This window comes from Megascapheus bottae, chromosome 7 (assembly GCF_031878675.1).
Source record: "Megascapheus bottae isolate mThoBot1 chromosome 7, mThoBot2.hap1, whole genome shotgun sequence".
Classification (NCBI taxonomy): domain Eukaryota; kingdom Metazoa; phylum Chordata; class Mammalia; order Rodentia; family Geomyidae; genus Megascapheus; species Megascapheus bottae.
This window is the reverse complement of record NC_143515.1, coordinates 7,684,603-7,693,648: the sequence shown is the minus strand read 5'-3', so window position 1 is coordinate 7,693,648 and position 9,046 is coordinate 7,684,603. Positions and strand designations below refer to the sequence as shown.

The 9,046-nt window shown below is 43.4% G+C and overlaps 1 long non-coding RNA gene across 2 annotated transcripts; it reads right to left on the bottom strand.

The window, feature by feature from the left end:
- Positions 1 to 2,480: 2,480 nt before the first annotated feature.
- On the bottom strand, positions 2,481 to 9,041 carry LOC150060243 (uncharacterized). Of its 2 annotated transcripts, none has more exons than XR_016536217.1 (3): positions 8,959 to 9,041; positions 7,729 to 7,779; positions 2,481 to 2,570 (listed from the first exon to the last, which is right to left on the bottom strand). It is a non-coding gene; the product is annotated as an uncharacterized LOC150060243 (long non-coding RNA). The 2 variants fall into 2 exon arrangements; XR_016536218.1 differs by lacking the exon at positions 8,959 to 9,041 and adding an exon at positions 8,075 to 8,202.
- Between the last annotated feature and the right edge of the window lie 5 nt (positions 9,042 to 9,046).

The window sequence follows — 9,046 nt, the reverse complement described above, 5'->3', positions numbered from 1 at the left end:
TTTTCAAGGTAAGTACAGACAGCAAAAAGGACTAGAATTGGCAGCACACAAAAGGGTAGTCCAATCTGCAGCTGAGCAGTGATGAGACCACAGACGGAGGGAGTGTAAGTCCTGAGCCTCAACTACTACCCTCAGTAACCTCCAATTGTCAACATAAGGCAGAGAGGGCTGAGGACATGGTTCATGTTAAATTAAATAAGTAAACAAGTGAGGAAAATGGAAGTACAATGTTCATCTGTGTTGCACGTAAGTGATCCCCAAAGCACAAACACTGAGGTTTTGTTTTTCCATTTCCTCAAAACTCAGCCCCTCTCCTTCTTGATCTGGTTCTTTGCTTTTTTTTTTTTTTTTGCCAGTCCTGGGCTTGAGCTCAGGGCCTGAGCACTGTCCTTGGACTTTCTCAAGCTCTACCACTTGAGCCTCAGTACCACTTCAGGCTTTTTTTTTTTTTTTCTATGTATGTGGTACCAAAGAATCGAATCTGGGTCTTCATGCATGCCAGGCAAGCACTTTAACTACTAGGCCAAACTCCCGGCCCCTGGTTCTTTGCTTTTTTTTGAAAAATACTTCAGAAAGTTTTTGTAAGAGGTACATTTTTCTTAATTTCCTTGTGTTCAGAGATGCCACTGAAGGACATGGGCTCAGAATATGTCCTTTCTGTATATTTCATGATGAGAAAGACTGCTTCTTTTGAGCTAGACAACAGTGGTTCATAGTATTCTCAGGAGACCGAGAACTTGAGATACTCATCTCAAGTTCATAAGTAAATGCTGAAACTAGAGGCCTAGCTGAAATAGTTATGTGCCAGCACTAAGCACCCCCCTCCCCTCCAAAAAAGAAAAAAAATCTCAGCAGGAGAAAAAGGCTGGGATCAGGCCCTAGAACCAATGTGTATATGTGCATGCACACACACACACACACACACACACACACACACACACACACACACACACACACCCCTCAGGCATAAAAGTCTGAAAACTGGAAGTACTCTGTGGTTCAAAGTGGTAGAGTGCTAGCCTTGAACTGAAGATCTCAAGGACAGCACCAAGGCCCAGAGTTCAAGTCCCATGACTGACAAAACAAAAATGAGGCTTAATAAACCTTTTTTTTTTTTTCATTTATGGGTTTGAACCCAGAGCCAATAGAATAGGAAGCAAGCACTCTATAACTGAACCATATCCCAACTCCAAATCACTCCATATTTTTCATGGCCACTTTCATTTTTATTTCAAGTACAAAAAATCTTACAAAATAAAAAGAAAATATAGCAACAATGATATCAAATTATTACCAGTTACAATTTAGGGTAGTTATCACCCATCTTCCAAATCTTGGTACTGTCTATGGTACTTAAGATGAGCTCCTAGAAACAGACTGACTAGGGTTAATTTGCTGTTATATGTCTAGAGAATTTCACTTAGCAGGGACTAGCTTCTTCCTTGATTTCTTTGTAGTGATAGAAACGTCTGTGAGGATGGGTACTTCCCTAGAACTGCAACTTCCAAGTTAAACACTTTATCTGTCAGAAATTCCAGAAACCCCAGTTCCTGCAGTGGCATCAATGCTAAAACACCTAAAAGAAACATGACATCTGGGCTGAGTGACATTTCAATAATATCTCCAGTCCAAAACACTCCTATATCTTGGTTTTGCTTCCTGATCAAAGCCAGGAGCAAACAGAAAATAAGCATTTGGATGAAATCCAAACCAAGCTTTAAAAGCCTATGGTTGCCTTCTAGGTAAACATAGAATGCCAAGATCCTCCCTTTAGAAATTCCTGACAATGACTATCTTCAGGTTCACATTAATCCTTTAGGCCATGAGGAGAAGTCTACATCTGAATACCACAGTCATAGTCTTGAGGACCAAGGGACACTTGAAAGGGAAACTGAGGGTAGTAATGGCCTTGCTGTGCCAGATTTTTAACCAGATTTTTGAATCATTGACAGATCATGACCAAAGAATTCCACAACAATGCAAGGGAAGATATGGAAACCATCGATGACTCCAAGGCAGGAAAACTCGTGTCACCAATGTTCCCAGTGAACATATCAGAAAGAACAAGCATGAAGCTTTTGGGGCTGTCAATGGAATTCCCAAGGCCAAAACCAGCATGTGAACCCATAGGGCCATTGAAGGAAGAAGTGATTATATGCATGACCCCAGCCAAGCGTTCTTCCAGCCAACCTCCAAAAGCTGCAGCCAGCTGGGTCAGACAAATTAAGAGTCAGGGTCCAGTCAAGACCTAAAAGATTGGAGAAACCCCCCCCCCAAGAAGTATAAAACCAAACAGGCATACAACAAAATCATAACAGAAGCAAAGTTTATTGCTTTATTCCCCCCCAAAAGCAAAAATCAACTTAGCCAAGAGATCTTTAAAAAGCTTCCATTCAACCTAGGCAAGTACATGGTGGAGGCAGGGCAGGTTTGTCACGCACTGGGGAAGAATGGTAAGAAAAATGGGCTATCTTCCTCTAGGGCTTTGGGAAATGCAAGCAGCATCAAAGACAGCAAGTTTTCCTCAGCCATCAAATCATGTCTGGATACTTCATGGGAAGGTAAAGGATCTAAGGAAATTCAGGTCAAGAAAACACATACTAGTGTTGATAAGATGCTTCTACTTGGGAAGGTCAAGTTGGCTCCTTTGCCTTTTTTAACTCCAGAGAAGCCTTAAGCTTGACCTACTCTCACGGGCCAAAATCTCTGGCCTCCCAGTGTCCCACTGTAGCTTACCCTTCCTGGCTTCATTCTTATGTGTGGCTCATTCCACTACAGTTATCCTGTCTCAACCAGCTACTGCCAGCACATGTGTGATGTGACTTACTAAAACATGTCAACCAAATCAACACATGCAACCCTACAGGAAATGACACTTCCTGGCCTAGTGTGCTTCAGTTTGCCTTTGTGAGGCCTGTACCCTGCAGTGTATTGTCTTTCACTTCTCTCCAGTACAAGTCTGTTTCTCCTGCTGGTACCAAGGTGCAGTCACTGCCTTAGACTACCAATCATTTTACCCTACAAGATTTAAGCTTCCGGTCAGTTCGATGGAGGAAACCCTGATATTCCTGGGCCAGCTGTATTTAATCCCATCACTGAGGAATACACACTGGTATGCATTGTAAAAGCATGAGAATGATGCCAAATATATCTCTTTGAGGAAATTAATGGGTTCTCAGAGGAAAAAAAAACACAGAAATTGCTTAAGACTCTGACTATGCAATGCAAGAGCTGCTAAGATTGTAGCATGTTTATCCCCATATATATACATATATATGGTTGATATAGACATTAATGTATACATCAAGATATATATATTGATACAAATACATGATAGAAACAAGTCTCTTCTCATGTTTTAAAACAATAAAGGTGAATAATAGAGTGTAATGAAATTGATATTCGATTAAAAAGCCATTTGAGTTCTAGATACTGCTAATGTTTGGATTTTTTTTATAGAGTTGTGTATGAAAGACTGCATTGGAAAGAAGAAACTGAAAGTTGCATGGGGTGACAAGGTAGAGGAAGGAGAAAAATAAAGGGTAGAGGAAGGAATATGGTCCAGGAATAGACAGGACAAAAATGAGAGATTATAGACTCATTAGGAGAATCACAAAGGGGCAAAATTGCACAAGAACGATATAGAATCTGGAGCTGGGAGTCTGGCTTAGTGGTAGAGTGCTTGCCTATTATGCATGAAGACCAGAGGTTTGATTCCTTACATACATAGAAAAAAAGGTGTAAGGGGTGCAGTGTCTCAAGTGGTAGAGTTCTAGCCTTGAAAAAGTCCAAGGACAGTACTCAGACCTGAGTTCAAGTCCCAGAACTGGAAAAAAAAGAAAAAGAAAAAAAAAAAGTAAGAAGAAAGAAATGAAGTCCGAAGGTCAAACTCAAAGAAAACAATAACAGAATATGTTAAAAACGGAAGAAGATGGGGGCCGGGAGTTTGGCCTAGTGGTTAAAGTGCTTGCCTAGCATGCATGAAGACCCGGGTTCAATTCCTTGGTACCACATACATAGAAAAAAAAAGCCAGAAGTGGTGCTGAGGCTCAAGTGGTAGAGCTCTAGCCTTGAGAAAGTCCAAGGACAGTGCTCAGTCCCTGAGCTCAAGCCCAGGACTGGCAAAAAAAAAAAAAAACTTTTTTAAAAAAAGGGAAGAAGATGGGTCTAATGTAAGCTATAGAGAAATGTAAGCTATCTGATATAGAGAATAGCCTTAAAACTCACAGACATTAATGGCTCATACCTATAATCTCACCTATTCAGAAGGCTGAAAACTGAGCTAAGTTTGATGCCAGGTTGAACAGACTAATTATTGAGACACATGTAATTAACAAGCCCAAATTAGATGTTGTGCTGTGACTACAGTAGTAGAGCATCAGCCTCAAGCAGGAAAGCTAAGTCAAAGCACTAGACCTGCCATCTATCCCATTGACACATTTCACACACACAGAGTTTTAGTATACAGTTCCACGAAGTATGAATTATCAGAAGTGAGCAAGCAAGACAAACACGTAATATCCCAGAAAAGGCAGGATTCATGGTTACCCAGGGACAGTGGCAAACCTGGGGCTTAAACAAATGCAGCACCACATTGACCACTCAGGATGTGGTTGGACCATAAGTGATCCTCTATTTACTCAATACTCATGCCTAGGGGAGCGAAAATAGTCTATTTCAATTAGCCTTCAAACACACAAGACCAGTATCACTGTTCTACTCTGCTACTGATGTTTAGCTGGGAGCTAGGATCAAATTACATGCAAAGGTTCAAGGCCTCCATGGAGGCCTGGGTCTCTGAAATTCTCAAGAGATTACAGGTGCCCCTATGTGTCCAACCTGGCTTCCTGAGCAGAGTAACTGGAGCTTATGGATGGACAAGATCAAACATCTAAATCCACAATGAAGTGCTGCTCCCAGTGCCCATTGCTGGCCAGGGAAAGCACATTGGCACATGTGCAGTGAGTTGCTTTCCAAGCTGAATGTGCTTTGCTCAAATGTTGAGGCAACTTGAGACAGGGAGGGAGACCGGATGGTGGCTACTGAGGGAGGACTGGAAGGTTTTATAGAGCAAAAGGGGATAAGGTGAAGGGTGATCATGGGAACTTTACTCAATTGCATTTAACACCTAATTCTTGAGATATAATTAATCAGATTTGCCATTTCAGGTGTACAGTTGAGTGATATAATGGTACATCCCCAAAAGAAAATACTTGTGTATATGTGTATGGATGTACGTGTGTGCATATATGAGATTGGGAGTTTCTAGTCTGGAATCAAAATCAAAAAGCATAAGGATCTCAGAAGTAAATGGTTTCGGTATGTTTTACCAATGCAATTTGCAGTTGGCCTGAAAAGAAGGTACAGATAGACACCCCTGGGAAGTAGAGGTTTGCCTCAAGTGGCAGAGTACTACTCTTGCTTGAATAACAAAGGTGAAGGACATTTCTTGGAGGCATGACTCTAGTGGCAGAGTGCCAAGCACTGAATGGTCTGCAACAAAAACTAAACAAGCCAGGTGCGGTGACTCACGCCTATAATCCTAGCTATTCAGGAGGCTGAGATCTGAGGATCACGATTCAGAGCCACCACAGGCACAAAAGTCCCTGAGTGTCTTATCTCCAATAAAATCTCCAAGAAAATCGGAAGAACAGGGCTCAAAGTGGTAGAGTAATAGCTTTGAGCTGAAGAGCTCAGGGACAGCACCCAGGCCCAGAATTCATGTCAATAAGTCAATAAGAAACAAAACAAAACAAAGTTAAAAACAAACACTAGATTCTTTAAATGAAATGAAGTCTAGGATATAAAAACATGAGTTTTGTCTTGTGTGATTGTTGTTCCTAATGTACTATGCTATTTCCCTTCTCTCTTTTTTGCCCTTATGGTTAATTTCATGTTGTTACTGTGTCTGACTTTGTTTTCTGGTATACTGTATATATGTTTATTTGAAATAGGAAAGGGAAGGGGGGAAAACAAGATGATGGGGGGTGAGGGGAGGGAAATGGGGACAAAAACACGAGAAGGGGTATCAATGTGTGAGAAGTAATTCACCTACTACCTGACAAATATAACTGTAACCCCTCTATATATTATCCTGACAATAAAAAACGCAAAAATAAACAGTGCTTATATTAAAAAAGAACCAAGAAAACAGAAAAATACGTGGTGTAATCGATACTACAACGAAAAGGTAGTATAACTATAAATTAACAGATACACTAATATAATACTAATGATAGTATAATTTGAAAATCTCTTAGCATGAGCAAATGTTTAAAAATTATATGAAATATCTATACTTTCTAAAACTGACAAAAAAAAGAATGAATACAGCACTGGTACTCACTAGATACTATATTGAAGATGAACTATTCAACTTGGGGGTGGGAATGGGAGGGAAAAAACTGGGAAAAAGTGAAGAGGTGAAACTGTCCAAAAAGAAATGTACTCTTTACATATCTTTATAGCAACAATAAAAATTTGTATTAAAATTAAAAAAAATTTAAAAGGGTTATCACCAGGCATGGTGATACAGGTGGGAGATAAAAGCTGGAAGATTGAGTTTGAGACTAGCCTGGGCTACATAGACTTTGTCTCAAAACAGAAAAATATTCTCTTTGCATCCTTTCCATTTACTACCCTTGCTGGTGAGTGAAGTAATACAGAGCAAGGTATTTGTCTGTCTGGTTCTAAATGCCATGTTTCATTAGGATTTTGTAATAAGTTATTGTATCAAGCATTTTCACCCTTCTCAAATTGTTCTAATTGAACCATCCACTTGTTTTATTATGCTACCAAATGTGTTAATTCCATGTTCTCAGCCATCAGCTAATTTTAAGAGTTTAGATCTAAATTAAGGTCCAACATACCCAATTGGCTATACTTTTTTTGGGTGGGCAGTCCTGGGGCTTGAGCTCAGGGCCTGAGCACTGTCCTTGTATTTTCTCAAGGCTAGGGCTCTACAGCACCACTTCTGAGCCACAGCACCACTTCTGGCTTTTTGCTATGTATGTGGTACCGAGGAATTGAACCTGAGTCTTGGTGCATGCTAGGCAAGCACTCTACCACTAGGCCAAACTCCCAGTCCCCTGATTTTTTTTTTTAAAAACAAGATTTGTTAGTAAAACTTCATGAGTCAGAAATTTAAGTTATCCTGTCTCCTTCCCCTTAAATAACTTCCGTCTCTTAATTCTCTCTTCAACCCCCCTTCCCCAATCCTGGGTCGTGAACTTAGGGCCTGAGCTTCTTTTTGCTCAAGCCTAGCACTCTACCGCTTGAGTCCTAGCTTCATTTCCAGCGTTAGTTGTGTATGCCGTACAGGGGAATCGAGCTTTGGGCTTTGTGCATGCTAGTCCAACACTCTACCATTAGGCCACACTCCTGGCCCATGATTCCTTACTGTACCTCATTTTTCCCGTGTCTATCCAGCTTCATTTCCTCTAAAATGATTTTGTTCCCTTAATCTAAGGGAAGTACATGGACAAACTTTAAGCTTGAGTTTTTGAATCCTCATGCCTTTTCCCAAGACTACACTGCCGCACAATGATCAGTGTACACACAGGTCCAGTTGGAAGGCTGAGTTCAGTCATTAAAAAAGCATGATTTTCCATCTCTCAATATAGATATTGCAAATGGTGTGCGTGTGCTCTGTTTTTTCTATTCAAGGCTACAGCTCTGCAGCTTGGGCCACACGTCCGGCTGGTTGCTTGTTAATTGGAGATGGTTTACCTGGTCTGGCTTCTGGTCCCGGTAGTCAGCCTCTCACAGCTTCCTGAGTAGCTAGGATTACAGGCATGATACAGTTAGGATGACTGGCTCCCAGACACTCAAATTTAAATATCATTCGTGCATTAGAACACACTATTAAGCAAAGATTAAACAGTCCATGTATTCAGGAACCGCTAGATTAAGATTTTTAGTGAAAAGCAGGCATTTTCCTTCAAAATTACTGCAGCAGGCCTCAACACTGACACCGTTTGAAAACGATTTCTAAAGGCCACACAAGTCTAAGTATGCCTCTTTTACTAAATATTCATGTATTTCACGTATTACTGAACTTCAAACACCGATTTACATTTTTATCATCAAATGGTGACCGGGTCGACCTGGTAGTCCATACTAGACACGGGCCAGACGCTGGTGGCTCACAGCCCTTCTCCCTCCCTCGGGGGCTGAGGTCGGAGGGTGGCGGTTCAAGGGCAGCCGGGGAGGACAGCCCCTGAGACTTTACCCCAGTGAGCGCCCTCCGCCGTCAGAGGCGGGGAGGAGCTGCGGCTGGCGTAGGGACCCGCCTGGGCCCGGAGCGGACGCCCGCGCGCGTAATGGCTACTTCCTCCCAAAATGCCACCGAGCTCCCAGCGTTATGGAGGCCATCGCCATACCCTGGCCAGGGACTTCGGCACCTAAGTTTTTCTTTTCTTACAAGAACCGACAGTCGCGTGTTCCGTATTAGCCCACCCCTGCTCCCCGTTTTGGCCGGGGGAGGGCGTCTGGTTTCCCAGGCCCGCGGCCCCCCTCCGCCCCGCCTCCAGAAGCGGCCCGAAGAGCCAACCGGCCGCGTCCCTCCCCGCCCGGTCTCAGAACCAGGCTGCCGCCTCCGCCGCGGCACCCGGCGGGACGCAGGCTCGGCCCCCAGGGGTGATTGACAGGCCGCTTCCTCCAATAGCCTTCGCGCTCAGCCCCGGAGGGCTGGGCCAAGCCCCTGGCCCGCGGAGGAATCTCCCTCGTCCTTTAGTCCCGGTCTAGGTGTTGCGGCCGGCGCCATCTTGTGGAGCCGCTCGTTTCGGGTGCCGCCATGTTGGTGAGGAGAAATCACCGTTACGGCCACTGTCCAAATCCCCGCGTCGCCGCCCGCCGCCCGGCCGCTCCCACGCCTCAGCCACCAGCGGCGAATAGAGACTAGAGCGGCAGCGCCGGCAGCGCGGGGCCGTGGCCCAGTGTTTGCAGTTAGAGCCCCACCTCTCTGGCGTGGTTGTTAATAGACTGGAAAGTCTGTGTCTGTGTCGCTCACTAGTAACCGTGAGTTTTTACCACCTCGTCAGCCGTC